We start from the raw sequence: 16,066 nt of genomic DNA, 5'->3' as shown, positions 1-16,066 counted from the left end.
CAAATTCATAAAGAAAAATACAGTCTTACTATGGATGACGGCAAGATAACAATGCTCATAAATGCTAATACATAAAAAACTGAACTATGTTCTCTTGTTAAAGTAAATCATACAATTGATGGGCTGTGTCATGACACTTGAGGTATAGAAATAATGGGAATAATTTAAAGAGAAGTCACTTTATTTACAGGATATATATTTATACATTTTCCTATTCTAATAGACATTATAATATTAAAGATATAAATATTACCCATTAACATAATGTGAGTGAAAAAGGGACTATTGTGCTTTTTTGACTGTGAAAAATACACATAAAGCATGGGAGGAACAAATATTTAAAACTCAGGACAAACTACAGGTGTTCAAATGTACTAGTTATAGAGATATTTAAATGAGAGAACGGAATAAATATGTCAACAAAATAGAACAAAGAGTTTCACAATATAAGATATAGGAATATTTAGTGTAGGAAAATATGACATTACAAATTTGTATAAGAATACTGGATTGTTCTGGAGAAGGAAACAGCAACCCACTCCAGTATTCTTGCTTGGAAAATCTCATGTACAGAGGAGCCTGGCAGACTACAGTCCACGGGGTCACAGAGTCAGACATGACTTAGCAACTAAACAACTGGATTGTTCAGTAAATGGCTGTAAGGCAAGTGAGACATTCAGAAAAAATTAAGTTGTGCCTATTCCCCACCTGTTACAAGAGACAAATCCCATTTCAATTCAGATGTTTTCTCAAATCTGAAGAATAAGATACTAGAAGGAAATAGTGAATATTTAAATAATTTTTGTGTAGGGAAAGACTTTCTAAGGATGGCAGAAATCCAGGTACTCAGGTGAGAGAAAGAATTAAATTTAAAACTGCAAAGCAAAAATATCTGGGACATAGAAAAATCTGCAACATAAACCAAAAGTTTTAAATTGCTAATATAAAGGGTTATAACATTTTAAAAAGAAAACATAAAAATTCCCTCCAAAAGGGCAAAAGGACTCTTCTCCAAATAGCACTCTTTACACTTCTTTCATTATTTATTTTGTGCCAAGTCTATGACATGCACTTCGTGTCAGTCTTGTTTTATATTCTGTGGCTATAGTTGTGCAAAGGAAAGCAAATGCCCCTGCCCTCACTGGGCTCTTATGCTAGCAGAGAGAAGAATTAACAAATGATGAAATACCAGATACACGCTACAGAGAACAACAGAGCATGTCAGGAGAGTGTCAAAGCTTTCAGAGAATGGGGTAGCTACTTTAAACAGCAGCCATGGAAATTCTTGCTGAGAAGATGACGTGTGAGCGGCCTGATGGGAGTCAGGGAGCTGGGCCAGGCCTCCTAGGTGCTCCAGGAAGGAAACCAATGGAGGAAAGTGTGATGGAAGCTGAGAGGAAGATACACAGAAACGAGGAGATGAGGTCAGACAAATGGGAGAAGCATCCAGAGGAGAGATAAAACATGGAGGACTTGGTGAGTCCCCTGCAGGAATTTTGTCTTTCACTGAAAGAGAAACAAAATGTCTATAATGCATTTTGAGCAGGTAAGAGGTATGATTCACTTGGCATTTAGAAAGCTAATAACGTGGCTGAGCTGAGAAGAGGAAGAAAGGAAGACAAGGAAAGGCAGAGACACCAGAGAAGCAATAGCAATAAAGTAAGCAAGAGATGATTAAGACCTACACCAGGGTGGTAGCCACTCACCTGAAGAGAAGTAGGAGGCTTCTGGATGTATTATGAAAGCAAGCAGACTTTCAGAGGGACTTGGATGGGAAACATAAGACACAGAAAGAAGCAAGCAAGCATGCCTCCAAAACTGTGACATGAGCAACGGGGTAGTATGGATCAATCATTAACCAATACATGAAAGAGCAAGAAAGGAACAAGTCTGGGTAAAAGATAGGGGCTCGATTTTGGACACCTTCAGATGACTATTAACGGATGTCAACAGACAGCTGAATATTTCACATCTGCATTGCAATGGGTATAAAACGTGGGGATATCATATTACATACAGTATTAGTATTTCAAGCCATGAACATAGTTAGAGAATGAAAAATTTAACACAAAATATGACCTGTGGTCTATCAGACTGGCAAAAGTGAAGAAACCAACATCATTTGGTGTTGACTAAAGGGTAAGACCAAGTAGTTTCACATCTGGTATACAGGAATGTAAATTTTCAGAGTGCAGTGTGGCTCTATTGACAAAATGATAAATGTGTGTACACCTTTTGACAAATCAGTTCCATTTATAAATATATATATGACAATTTTTCTGAATGTTGAGCTTTAAACCAACTTTTTTCACTCTCCTGTTTCACTTTCATCAAGAGGCTCTTTCGTTCTTCTTCTCTTTCTGCCATAAGGGTGGTGTCATCTGCATATATGAGATTATTGATATTTCTCCCAGCAATCTTGACTCCAGCTTGTGATTCCTCCACCCCAGCATTTCTCATGATGTACTCTGCATGTAAGTTAAATAAGCAGGGTGACAATATACAGCCTTGACATACTTCTTTTCCTATTTGGAATCAATCTGTTGTTCCATGTCCAGTTCTAACTGTTGCTTCCTGACCTCCATACAGGTTTCTCAAGAGGCAGGTCAGGTGGTCTGGTATTTCCATCTCCTTCAGAATTTTCCACAGTTTGAGGTGATCCACAGAGTCAAAGGCTTTGGCATAGTCAAAAAGATGTTTTTTTGACAGATATAGATGTTTTTCTGGAACTCTCCTACTTTTTCAATGATCCAGCAGATGTTGGCAATTTGATCTCTGGTTCCTCTGCCTTTTCTAAAACCAGCTTGAACATCTGGAAGTTCATGGTTCAGGTATTGCTGAAGCCTGGCTTGGAGAATTTTGAGCATTACTTTAGTAGCATGTGAAATGAGTGCAATTGTGCGGTAGTTTGAGCATTCTTTGGCATTGCCTTTCTTTGGGATTGGAATGAAAACTGACCTTTCCCAGTCCTGTGGTCACTGCCGAATTTTCCAAATTTGCCGACATATTGAGTGCATTATTTTCACAGCATCATTTTTCAGGATTTGAAATAACTCAATTGGAATTCCATCACCTCCACTAGCTTTGTTTGTAGTGATGCTTCCTAAGGCCCACTTGACTTCATATTCCAGGATGTGTGGCTTTAGGTGAGTGATCACACCATCGTGATTAACTGAGTCATGAAGATCTTTTTTTGTACAGTTCTTCTGTGTATTCTTGCCACCTCTTTTTAATATCTTCTGCTTCTGTTAGGTCCATACCATTTCTGTCCTTTATTGAGCCCATCTTTGCATGAGATGTTCCCTTGGTATCTCTAATTTTCTTGAAGAGATCTCTAGTTTTTCCCATTCTGCTATTTTCTTCTATTTCTTTGCATTGATCACTGCAAGGAACTAAAAAGCCTCTTGATGAAAGTGAAAGAGGAGAGTGAAAAAAGTGACTTAAAGCTCAACATTCAGAAAACTAAGATCATGGCATCCGGTCCCATCACTTTATGGCAAACAGATGGGGAAACAGTGGAAACAGTGAGAGACTTTATTTTTGGGGCTCCAAAATCACTGCAGATGGTGACTACAGCCATGAAATTAAAAGACGCTTACTCCTTGGAAGGAAAGTTATGACCAACCTAGACAGCATATTAAAAAGCAGAGACATTACTTTGCCAACAAAGGCCCATCTCGTCAAGGCTAGGGTTTTTCCAATAGTCATGTATAGATGTGAGAGTTGGACTATAAAGAAAGCTGAGTACTGAAGAATTGATGCTTTTGAACTGTGGTGTTGCAGAAGACTCTTGAGAGTCCCTTGGACTGAAAGGAGATCCAACCAGTCCATCCTGAAGGAGATCAGTCCTGGGTGTTCATTGGAAGGAGTGATGTTGAAGTTGAAACTCCAATACTTTGGCCACCTGATGTGAAGAGCTGACTCACTGGAAAAGACCCTGATGCTGGGAAAGATTGAGGGCAGGAGGAGAAGGGGACGACAGAGGATGAGATGGCTGGATGGCATCACCGACTCAATGGACATGAGTTTGGGTGGGCTCTGGGTTGGTGATGGACAGGGAGGCCTGGCGTGCTGCGATTCATGGGGTCACAAAGACTTGGACATGGCTGAGCGACTGTACTGAACTGATGACAGTTTTTGCACACTTTTTTTAAAAAGGAAAACTCACAAATGTCCACTGATAGACATAAACCTAGTTAACTAATCTCGTGACTATTACATAAATACTTTTTCTTTGATATGGAAAAGCCTCCATAACATATTTTGAGTGTCAAAAGCACAATGCAAAGCATTATCTAATAGAATACTATTTATGGCACATACATACACTCAGAGAACAGGGTCTAGGAAGATGTTTTACAAAACACTTCTGAGGGTTTTCACAGTAAAGTGGTCAGTGGTATTTGACAGAATTTTTGCTATTTTCTTCAGACCTTTCTTTGATGTTCTAATTTTTCTACAATAAGCAGATAATGTCATTATAAAAAGAAGGAAATTCTTTCATTTTTAGAGCATCCACACTGGAAAGCAGGGTTGTTTTAATCTTCTAAAAATATGTTCCACACCAACCCTTTCTTTCTCTCTCTCTAAATCAAGGACAAAACAACCTGTGGATATAATTTAGTTGCTTGATGATGAAAGAATTTGGGACAGCATGATGCCTTGGATCTATGTGAACCAAACCAGAGCCTCGACGGCTAGATACTGGCCTGAAGTCGAGAGCATGGTTCAAGTAGTAAGCTGTTAGCGCAGAGCCTGGTGAATAAACACTTTGTCAAAAGATCGCAGCCCCCAGCACCACTGAGCTGTGATGACATAGCTTATGAAAGTCTCAGCATTCAGTCTCACTTAGGTGGGGCCGTAGTAAAATGCCTGTAAGCTGTTGATAGAAGACTTCTGTCTCCAAGAAACATTTACAATTACCAAACAAAATTATACCTTTTAAAAGGTGTCTTACCCTTCAATTTTTCATCTAACAAGGTGCCAAACTTTCCACCAACTTATCAATCACATTATCCTTGAGTTACAAAACATCGTTTTAAATGCCAGGTCAGTGAGAAACCACTATCTGATGATGTAACAAATGAACTACTCCACATAGTAGTAAGATGAAGTTTATCTTTTTATGCCCCATGTCTGATTATTGTTGCAGATGCAGAAAGTACATAAGAAAATGTGTTGCATGATTTATACTTGATAAAATGTCTCAAAATGCTTCAGAAACTTTATGACATAATTTTATAAAACAGTTAACAAATTTCTAGCCACTCAAAGCAAACATTAATTTCATGAGAGAAGATTAACATTTTTATCAGGCCCATTCACATTTAAAAATGGTAACTTTCACTATAAGTGATATATACTGCTCCAAAATTAACAATATTACTGGAAATGACATTTCTTTCAGTCATGTGCAAAGCAAGAGAACTATGATAAATTCGGAGAAAACAACCAGAGATAAAATAAAACTGGAAAAATATTCCAGAGGTGTATGTGTTAAAACTATTCTTTAAAAAATCTCATTACTGAAGTCTGCATTTCGTTCAGTATATTACTGTCCCACTGGGTCACATAACAAACCTAAGGCTACATAAAACCTATGTCATCTGGCTATTTACAAGGTCTGTGGATTAAATTTTTACTGTAAGACTTACAACTGTCTTCCTTAAAAGCACTCCTCCTCACAAAAATGAATAGAATCTGAAGAAACATCGAAGAAATCAGTCTCTTTAAGCTCAGTATAGGAAAAGGTAACTCATTTCACACAGAGAAGTTTAGATATAAAATTCAGGTGATGTTCCTATAGAATAACAGCCTTGAAAAGCAAAACCCAACCTTTTCACTGCTTGAAAGCCACAACTTATTAGTACAAAGCCATAAGGCCACGGCACCAACTACTGAGGTGCCCATAATCCGTGGTACGTCCCTCCCTCCAGACCTGCGGGGGCCCGGCGCCAGGACCCGGCAGGATACCAAAGTCTGAGGATACACAGGTCCGTCGATAAAAGGGCACAGTATCTGCATACAACCCACGCACACACTCTCATACATTTAAAATCATCTCTAGATTGCTTGTGGGCTTCCCTGACGGCTCAGCTGGTGAAGAAGCCACCTGTAATGCAGGAGACTCGGGTTCTGTCCCTGGGTCAGGAAGATCCACTGAAGAAGGAAATAGCAACCCACTCTAGTACTCTTGCCTGGAGAATCCCATGGACAGAGGAGCCTGGTGGGCTACAGTCCACGGGGTCTCGAGAGTTCGACAGGACTCAGAGACTAACCCACTACCACCAGATTATTTACTACCTAATATCAATACAATGTCAATCGCTGCCAGTGCACAGGAAATTCAAGTGCTACTGTTTGGCAACTTTGGAATTTTTTCCCAAAGACTTTCTATTTGCAGTTTGATTCAATCCATGAATGTGGAACCTGCAGACACAGAGGGCCAACTACATACCCTGATCAAGGCAAAGGGAATTTGCGAAAAGAAGAAATAATCCCAGGCTTGCAGATGAAGTCTTTCTTAGGGAGTAGCAATTTAAGGTTCCCACTCACGGTACTTCCCCCCTACATATTTCTTAACCAAGGATGCCTCTAGCAAACATGGCGTTGAACATGTGACTTTTCAGGCTTGCTCGTTTGACCCTTAATTTAAAAGTTCTGCCTCTGTATGGCCACTACCTACTACAACTATGCTAGCGCCATACAGAACAAACTATTCTCTCTTCCAAATGAAGCCCTTTGAATATCTGGAGACAGCAATCATGTCCTTCAGAAACCGTCCAGCCAACAGCACCTTTAGCTTTCACTCAGGAAGACACAGCTTTCAGATGCATCACAGTAACTGTGAATCAGAATTTTCTGCATTCAGTAGGTATCCTCGTGTTGATAACTCACATGTAACAAATCACAGCAGCTATACTGGCTTCTCCGGTGGACAACTTGTTTGCTAGGAAACATGGCTAGATAAATTGGTAATCATGCACTGAACTTTATGTGACATCCAAAGAGAAATGAGTACATATTCCTAAAGCAGAAACAGATAAATACACAACGATGGATCAATTCCAGTCCCATCTAAAAACTACCCTCTCTAAAATTTAATACTCATCCTTCTACAGAAAATAGTTTTCTTATAGTACAAATTCCTAGAAAGTAACAGATAAAAAGAACATAGGATGACAACAGGATCCAAATACTTGGGGTAGAAAGTAAAATGCCTGTGTGTGCATGTGTGTGTGTGTGTGTGCGTGCATGTACTCATGTGCACACATGCGCACATACATTTAAACCACTACCCAATTCTCTGTCAACATCACTAGAGGACATAGTCTCAATTGAAACCTTCATAAAAACTAAGCAAAGCTATTTTTAACATAACACAGATGCAAACTAAGTCAAAAGATCAGAGCTTGATTCTAAACTGATTATAGTTTCTAACTTTAAATATAAAACATTCAATGTGGGATATTAGGTTCAAAGCCTATTTTTTACTGAGAATACTGCAGTTCAGCATATCTTAATTATAACATATAGTTCCCATTTGTACATCTCTCGTCTTCACTGGTTCACGTTTGTGGCATATGCTAGTATAATACAAATTGCTACAGTAGAGAGAAGAGTATCCCGTTTTTAAAAATGTGATAATTTTCCATATAACTTATCTTCTAAATTTATAGTACCTACTCACTAATATTTTTGCATGACTTAAAATTCATTACCCTCTGCATTGAGGGTTCACATAAATATACTTCCTGCCCTCATGCTAAATCTCCCTCCCCCGTCTGCTAAGCTCTGAGTCACAGACTTTATTTTCAAAGTTTTTCTTTTCCTCTCTGGGTGTAACCAACCATCACTAAGTCTAGGCTGTGGATAACCTGAGCTTTTTTTTCAATCCTCTTTTACTTAATCTTCTAGTAGATCCTTTGGGCTGTAAAACAAGTCAACCCAGGTTTGGCAGAATTTCAGGTAGAACAGAAATGGAAGGGATAAAGGAAGGATCTCCAGCCTGTATGAAATTAAAATGTTTTAATACATGAAAAAATAAGAAATATACTGGTAATGGAGAATTTAACAATAACAGAGGAAAATGACCTCTTTTTACTTCCTGCTTTTTCTACCCTGAACAAAACATTTCTGAACCAAATCATTCACAAAAGCAAGAGTATATATGAAGAATTTTTGTCATGAGGAGCTGTTTTTTAACATACAATGTTGATTTCCAGGAAGATAAAAGGGAAGTGGTGATAAGATGTCTGCTTATTAACATTAACTTTACCAAACACTGTGTCAGAGAATGTTGAAAGAGGAAAACGACAAAGCAGCGTTTGTTCAGAAGATATTAAAGCACATTATAAACGGTGACTGCTGAAGCACTCTGATACTGCAGGGGATATAGTCTAAACGGGGCTGCTGCTGCCGCTGCTAGGCCACTTCCATTGTGTCCCACTCCATGCGACCCCATAGATGGTAGCCCACCAGGCTCCTCCATAAATGGGACAGACTGGACTGCAAAAATAGATTTACTTATATGAGAGGCATTCATCATGATAGCTCGGTTATGAAGCAATATTTCAATCACCATACCTAAAATTAAGGTATTGATGGATTAAAATACCAATTAAAAAAGAAACAAAACTTTTAAACACATTAGTGAATATTTGCATCATCTTGGAAAAGGAAAGTTTTCTAAATAAAACATAAAATTCAGGAGCTATACTCAGAAGTCATAAAACTCACAATCCATGTCATACTTGAATATGTTAAAAAGTAAAACTTTTTTATTCAAAAGATGCAAGTTGATAGATGGGGGAAAATACTACAAACAGAAACAGCAAAGTACTAATATTTGTCTTTATAGGGCTCCTAGAAATCAATGAAAAACAACCAAATAGGCCAGTAGAAAAAGGACAAAGAGTACCTATAAGCATTTCTCAGAAGAAATGGAAAACAAACATAAAAAGAACAGAATTACACCTGCTATTGCTAAAATGAGATGAAATATCACTTGTCAATTTTCAGACTGAAAAAAAGGCTGATAAAATAGACACTGTGATGGCACAGATAAAGGGCACTTTCATCACTTTCACTGCCAAGTGAAAATAGAGCTCTTTCAGAAGACGGCTGGGCAGGAGTGATCAAAATTTAAAGTAAACTTGGTATGTGACCTATACATTCCATACCTAAGCTCTACCTGCATAAATACTCTCGGCAAAGTTACCACGTTTTATGTAAAAGGATGTTCACTGAAGTATCAAATAGTGATGGTCATAAAAACTGAATAGCTTTATATGAATCTACCTGAAACACTCGCCAAGTCTAATGTTAATGCAAAGAATAAGCTCTTGAATGATACCTGTGTCATAAAACCATTTACGTTAAAATATACTTTTCTCCCAGACGGGCAGCAGTGATTTTTCCAGTTCAGTTCAGTCGCTCAGTTGTGTCCGCCTCTTTGCAACCCCATGAATCGTATCACATCAGGCCTCCCTGTCCATCACCAACTCCTGGAGTTTACTCAAACTTATGTACATCGAGTTGGTGATGCCATCCTACCATCTCATCCTCTGTCGTCCCCTTCTCCTCCCAGCTTCAATCTTTCCCAACATCAGGATCTTTTCCAGTGAGTCAGTTCTTTGCATCAGGTGGCCAAAGTACTGGAGTTTCAGCTTCAGCATCAGTCCTTCCAATGAATATTCAGGACTAATTTCCTTTAGGATGGACTGATTGGATCTCCTTGCAGTCCAAGGGACTCTCAAGAGTCTTCTCCAACACCACAGTTCAAAACCATCAATTCTTCAGCACTCAGCTTTCTTCACAGTCCAACTCTCACATCTATACATGACTACTGAAAAAAACCATAGCCTTGACTAGACAGACCTTTGTTGGCAAAGTGATGTATCTGCTTTTTAATATGCTGTCTGGGTTGGTCATAGCTTTTCTTCCAAGGAGCAAGCGCCTTTTAATCTCATGGCTGTAGTCAGCGTCTGCAGTGATTTTGGAGCCCCCAAAAATAAAGTCTGCCACTGTTTCCACTGTTGCCCCATCTATTTGCCATGAAGTGATGGGACCAGATACCAGGATCTTAGTTTTCTGAATGTTGAGTTTTAAGCCAGCTTTTTCACTCTCCTCTTTCACTTTCAACAAGAGGCTCTTTAGTTCTTCACTTTCTCCCATAGGGTGGTGTCATCTGCCTATCTCATGTTACTGATAGTTCTCCTGGCAATCTTGATTCCAGTTTGTGCCTCATCCAGCCCAGCATTTCACATGATGTACTCTGCATATAAGTTAAATAAGCAGGGTGACAATATACAGCCTTGACATATTCTTTTTTCTATTTGGAACCAGTCTGCTGTTCCATGTCCACTTTAGCTGTTGCTTCTTGACCTGCACACAGATTTCTAAGGAGGCAGGAAGGTGGTCTGGTAATCCCATCTCTCTAAGAATTTTCCAGTTTGTTTTTTCCAAGCTCCACCCAAAAGAACAGCCTCTTACACAGAAACACCAGTGCCCAGAGTGGAAGTCCCTGGCAATTCACTACGGTGAAGGAGGTGCTCTGTAGTTACTGCATTTGAAAACTTCCCATCCGACCTCACACTCCAGGCTCTCTTCTCCTATTCTCTTTCCCATTTCAGTGGTCACCTTTCCCAGTTTCTTCCTCGCCTTCTCAACTCAGTCACCTAACCACTGAGGTGTAAGGTCTTACTTACACCTTCCCATTTCTAATATTCCCTACTCCAATCCATGACAGTGACATAAAGCATGTCAAAGGCATTATGCTGAGGATAAACACTGAATTTTACACAAGACTAGAAAATCTCCAGGTATTAGGATCACCGGTCTTTAAATACAGAAGCAGATGCATAATAATGAACAAATAGTTTGTACATGCGCACAGTCTTCACCACACTTGGGGAAAGCCGGGGCCGTCAGTCAGGCCCTCACTGAAAGGCGGGGGCAGGGCTCTCACCTGGACTGTGTGTCTGACCATGCCCTCTGGGGTTTATTTTCATACAATGTCTGCTACAAATAAAAATAAGCAAAACAAAACAAAAGTAATTTTTAAAAAAGAACAATTCCCTTTGTGGTTTTAAGAAGGTTACTGGTGTGCACTCAATCAAGCCGGTCAAGTGAGGTGAACTCAAAACCCTGGACTGCACTAGAATGGTAAAGAGCAGAGAGCAAAGGCGATATTCCACACAGGGTGAGCTCTAGAGGTGAGGAGGCGGCCTGAAGCTTTCAGGCACAGGCAAGAATCAGAGGCTAGAGGTTTGGGAGGCAAGGCCCTGTGCCTACAGGAGCCGGGGGGAAGAAAGCTCTGAAGAGCAACAAGCGATGCTTTTGTTCTGGCAAGCACCAAGGCACAGTCTTTAGCTGATGGTTCTTCAGTTAGTATTTGGGGGTTGGGGGAGTGGAGGAAGCAGAAGCAAGTTGGGAGGGAGGTTCCTCTATAAAAGCTCCTCAGAGGATAAAGGTTCATCACTGATTTGGCAGTAAGTGAGCTACACTTCAAATATCTAACTCAGAGTCAGAAAAGGGTTCAGAAAATTAAACAGTGCAGTTATCTTCAAATGAAAGGTCTGAAGAGTCCTTAGATATCTTGGGCTGATAAACCCAGGGCAGAAGGAATACAACAGTAATTTTTCAATGCATCACTGATCACTAGTATGCTCATAAAGTCAAGAAACAGAGTGCTCAGAAAGGCAAAAATGATGCAATACATATTACAAATATAGATTTAGAGAAATCACTTCTCATCACAACTACTATAACTAAGAACATTAAATCTTATTTGGGATAATCTTTTCACAAACTTTTATTCATTCAGAAAGTGTCTGCCACATTCAAAGCACAATAAGGTCAGTAGGTGCTGTGTGTGGAGCATCGGTCTTCAAAGCTTACTGTCTAGTTATAGGAAATACGGTGCTTACATTGGAAACTGCACAATGCTATCTCACTATCCATCTAAGAAAAACAATTTAAATATGCTAAGCAATTTGCCATTAGCTAAACAAGCTTCAGAGAAACATCTCTATCTGTTGTTTCCCTCTTTCAGATTCGGTTCCTACATGCCCCTTAGTGTAAGCGTCTCATCACTGTGAACATGCTTTCCAGATCACAAAAACAGTAATTCTGGATAGATACTATCTTAAGTGAGCCACCGGCTACTTCACCCATGGCCCACCTGAAGAAGAGAAATTCGATGCAAAGTTGGAGGAGAAAGTTGTTGCGATGGAATAACTGAGCAACTGTCTTTCAATCTACAACTTGGCACCTTCCTTAACGGTCAAAGACTTTTTTATTATCTAACATTTATGCTACATATTATGGTTTTAGAATCAAATCCATGATTTCTTTATGGAGAGACTTGTCCCTTTTTTGAAAGGTTTAATCAAATATCACCTGAGCAAAGTATCACTTGCAGAGTTTTTCAAACTGTTTGATTATGACCAAAAATACAATTTTTATCTCAAAAAGATATACATATATACAGCTACTCACACACTCGTGTATTACCTCATTAAATGACCCTTTTCTTGTATTTTCTATTCTATTTTTTTAATGGCTATTGATGACCCAGTAAATTATTTCAAGACCCACAAAGTAGTCACGGCCCAGAACTGGGAAATCACAGGACAAGATGTTAATATAAGATGTCCAATGGAATTATTTTCAGAGAGGTTTGTGACCAGAATCCTTCATAGGTCTCTAGTGTTCATCCCTGGAAGCTTATGTAAAGTGTCAGGAACAAAGGTCTTTTATCTGAACAGATGCAGCTCTGCCCCCCAGAGAGCTCGTTTATGAACTTAATCAGGACAAAACCTCTCTGTACTCATTCCCATCATCAAGCAGGTGGTGCGAGCTCCAGGGCCAAGACGGTGCAGGCCACCTAGACACGCCGCCCGCTACAGGAGGAGGGCACCATACACGTATCTCAACTTGTCCCTGCATTAACTGTGGCAGGGAAAAAACACAGGCAGAAGAATAGCTAGTTTCTGTTTCCTGCGGATCTGAGACGTCTGTCCAATTGTGATTTACAGAATTACAGAATATAGTTGGGTCCAGATAAACAATCTTAATTTTAGGTAGACCCAAAAAAATTCATTTAACCTGTAATAAGGGTAAGTGATTGTCACAGAGGATTAGGGGAAAGAAAATCTAATTCTGACCTACTGAGCTTGTATAACTGGCAAGATAATGTGTCCGTCTCTTTGCGACTCTATGGACTTGTAGCCCGCCAGGCTCCTCTGTCCTGGGATTCTCCAGGCAAGGATACTGGAGTGCATGGTGATTCCCTTCTCCAGGGAATCTTCCTGATCCAAGGACCAAACCCAGCTCTCCTGCACTATAGGCAGATTCTTTGCCATCTGAGCCACCAAGGAAGTCCAACAAGACGATGGAACAAGTAACTAAGACTTAGAAACAGAAATCACTCCTTCAGAACTTCCCTGATGGTCTACTGGTGAAGGGCCTGCCTTCCAATGCAAGGACATGAGCTCAATCCCTGGTTGCAAAACTAAGACACAGGGCAATTAAACCCTTGCCACAACTAGAGAGAAACCAGTGCGCGAGAACAAAAGATTTCACCTGCCACAACTAAGACAAGATGCAGCCAGAAATAAACAAATGCGTATCTTTTAAAAGCCGACTGCTAGTCTGATAACAAAATAAAAATAAAACCTATCTTAAAACAGAAAAAGCAGTCTCTCAATGCCCAACATTCCCCATCACTCATCACCCCTTAAAAAAAATCACTCCTTCGAAACTGCATGCCATATTGTCATAATCATAATGAAATACTCCCTTTTCATGCAAATCTATATGTAAAAGAATCGACCCTAAATAAATCAAATAGCTATAATAAAAATGCACAAGTTACATAATCAAAACCCCAAAGAATAATTCACTTAAAATAACCAACTTTGGTCATGTTACATTATGAAGATCAGTCTTTTAATGACTTTTTTCCTGCTTTCCTTGCATATTTTTACTTTTTATTTTTGTAACTGACCATTAGTGAATAATGATGGAAGAAAAAGTTGATTTGCTTCTTTCACCATAACTTTTGATAACTATTTTAGACATTTTCATATAACCATACCAAATACACGCTAGGGTCACAACATGGTGAGAAGCACAACTGTCCACATACCAAATACACCCTAGGATCACAACACAGTGAGAAACACAACTGTCCACATATCAAATGCATGCTAGGATCCTAACACAGTGAGAAGCTCACTATCCACATACCAAATACACGCTAGGGTCACAACATGGTGAGAAGCACAACTGTCCACATACCAAATACACCCTAGGGTCCACAACACAGTGAGAAACACAACTGTCCACATACCAAACACATGCTAGGATCATAAGACAGTGAGAAGCGCATTGTCCACATACCAAATACACGCTAGGGTCACAACACGGTGAGAAACACAACTGTCCACATATCAAATACATGCTAGGATCATAACACAGTGAGAAGCACATTGTCCACATACCAAATACATGCTAGGATAGTAACACAGTGAGAAGTGCATTGTCCACATACCAGTACATGCTAGGATGGTTAACACAGTGAGAAGCTCACTGTCCACATACCAAATACATGCTAGGATCCTAACACAGTGAGAAGCACATTGTCCACATACCAGTACATACAAGGATGGTAACACAGTGAGAAGCATGCTGTCCACATACCAAACACATGCTAAGATCACAACACGGTGAGAAACACAACTGTCCACATACCACATACATGCTAGGATCCTAACATAGTGAGAAGCACATTGTCCACATACCAGTACATGTTAAGATGGTAACACAGTGAGAAGCACACTGTCCACATACCAAATACACGCTAGGATGCTAACACAGTGAGAAGCTCACTGTCCACATACCAAATACACGCTAGGATCCTAACACAGTGAGAAGCTCACTGTCCACCGCAGAAGGACTGAATGTGCTTTTCACTTTGGAAATTACAGGCATCATTGTTTCTATCCTTCTCAAGACATCATGACTATTTTCATATGATTTATGGTTAAAAGTATGAGAGATGGTACAAAGATGCTGTGCCAAATTCCCATATGGCAGACAATACAAGCCGAACTGTGAAGAACTTGTCCATGTGGAGAGATCAGACTCATCAAAGAAAGGAATAAGAGGGTCCAGAGACTGAGCAGGACACTAGCCAGATAATTTCTAATAAGCATGTAATTCCAAAGCAGCAGTAACGAATGTGGTCCTGCCTCTGAACACACACGCTTGAGTTAAACATGAGGGCAGTCAGCAGGAAAGTAGGCAGAGATGATTTGGTGCACCATCAATCAACTCTATTTATTCTTTCATTAATTTTGCCTTTTTTCTTTTTAGACTGAAGCTGAAACTGATATCATAACGTCTTAAATGATTTCAAAACAGATAAAATTATATTTTTGGAAAGTCCCAATAAATACTAAAATAACTATAATTACAATGGAATATTGCAAATAAAAAGAAGTTCTTTGAAAACATATATGTCTGTTGCTTAATACCATCATGAAATATGTCAACCAAAAATAATAAACAAGTGTTTATCACATCACATATTTAAACACACATTTCTAAAATGTTGACTATCTTTGCACAGATTTCCTGAGTTCAATTCAAATATTATTTACTATCTCCAGAAAATAGATTAGATAAAACTAACATTCTGAAACAAGAACCTGAGTAACGGTAAAGTGTAGGAAATGCAAACAAAAATCAATAGAGGAAATAAGAGATTACAACTTGAGAGTTTTACTACAAAGGAGGGAATGGGGAAGCTAGGGAGATCATGCTGAGAAGCTAGAGAGGTCATGCTGCGTTGATATGGCTCGTGCAGAAAACAGGAGAACAAAAAGCTGGAAAAGGAAGCTGGAGTCATGGTGCAGAGAACCCCGAGTGACAGGGAAAAGAAGACAGACTGTACATAAATGCTGGAAATCTACTTATAATATTAAGAGTACAGAGTGATAGAGCTGTGATCTGGGACAATTCATCTCGTTCTCTGAATAAGAAGGAAGTGATTAAATAA

The 16,066-nt window shown here is 39.3% G+C and overlaps 1 protein-coding gene across 4 annotated transcripts in view; it reads right to left on the bottom strand.

Annotated features, from left to right (window-relative positions):
• PRDM5 (PR/SET domain 5) overlaps positions 1–16,066 on the bottom strand; it is a 258,063-nt gene that overhangs the window by 102,903 nt on the left and 139,094 nt on the right. The gene's annotated exons all lie outside the window — the stretch shown is intronic.

This window comes from Muntiacus reevesi, chromosome 16 (assembly GCF_963930625.1).
Source record: "Muntiacus reevesi chromosome 16, mMunRee1.1, whole genome shotgun sequence".
NCBI lineage: Eukaryota > Metazoa > Chordata > Mammalia > Artiodactyla > Cervidae > Muntiacus > Muntiacus reevesi.
Note: the sequence above shows the minus strand (reverse complement) of the source record. Positions and strands in the feature narration are given on the sequence as shown.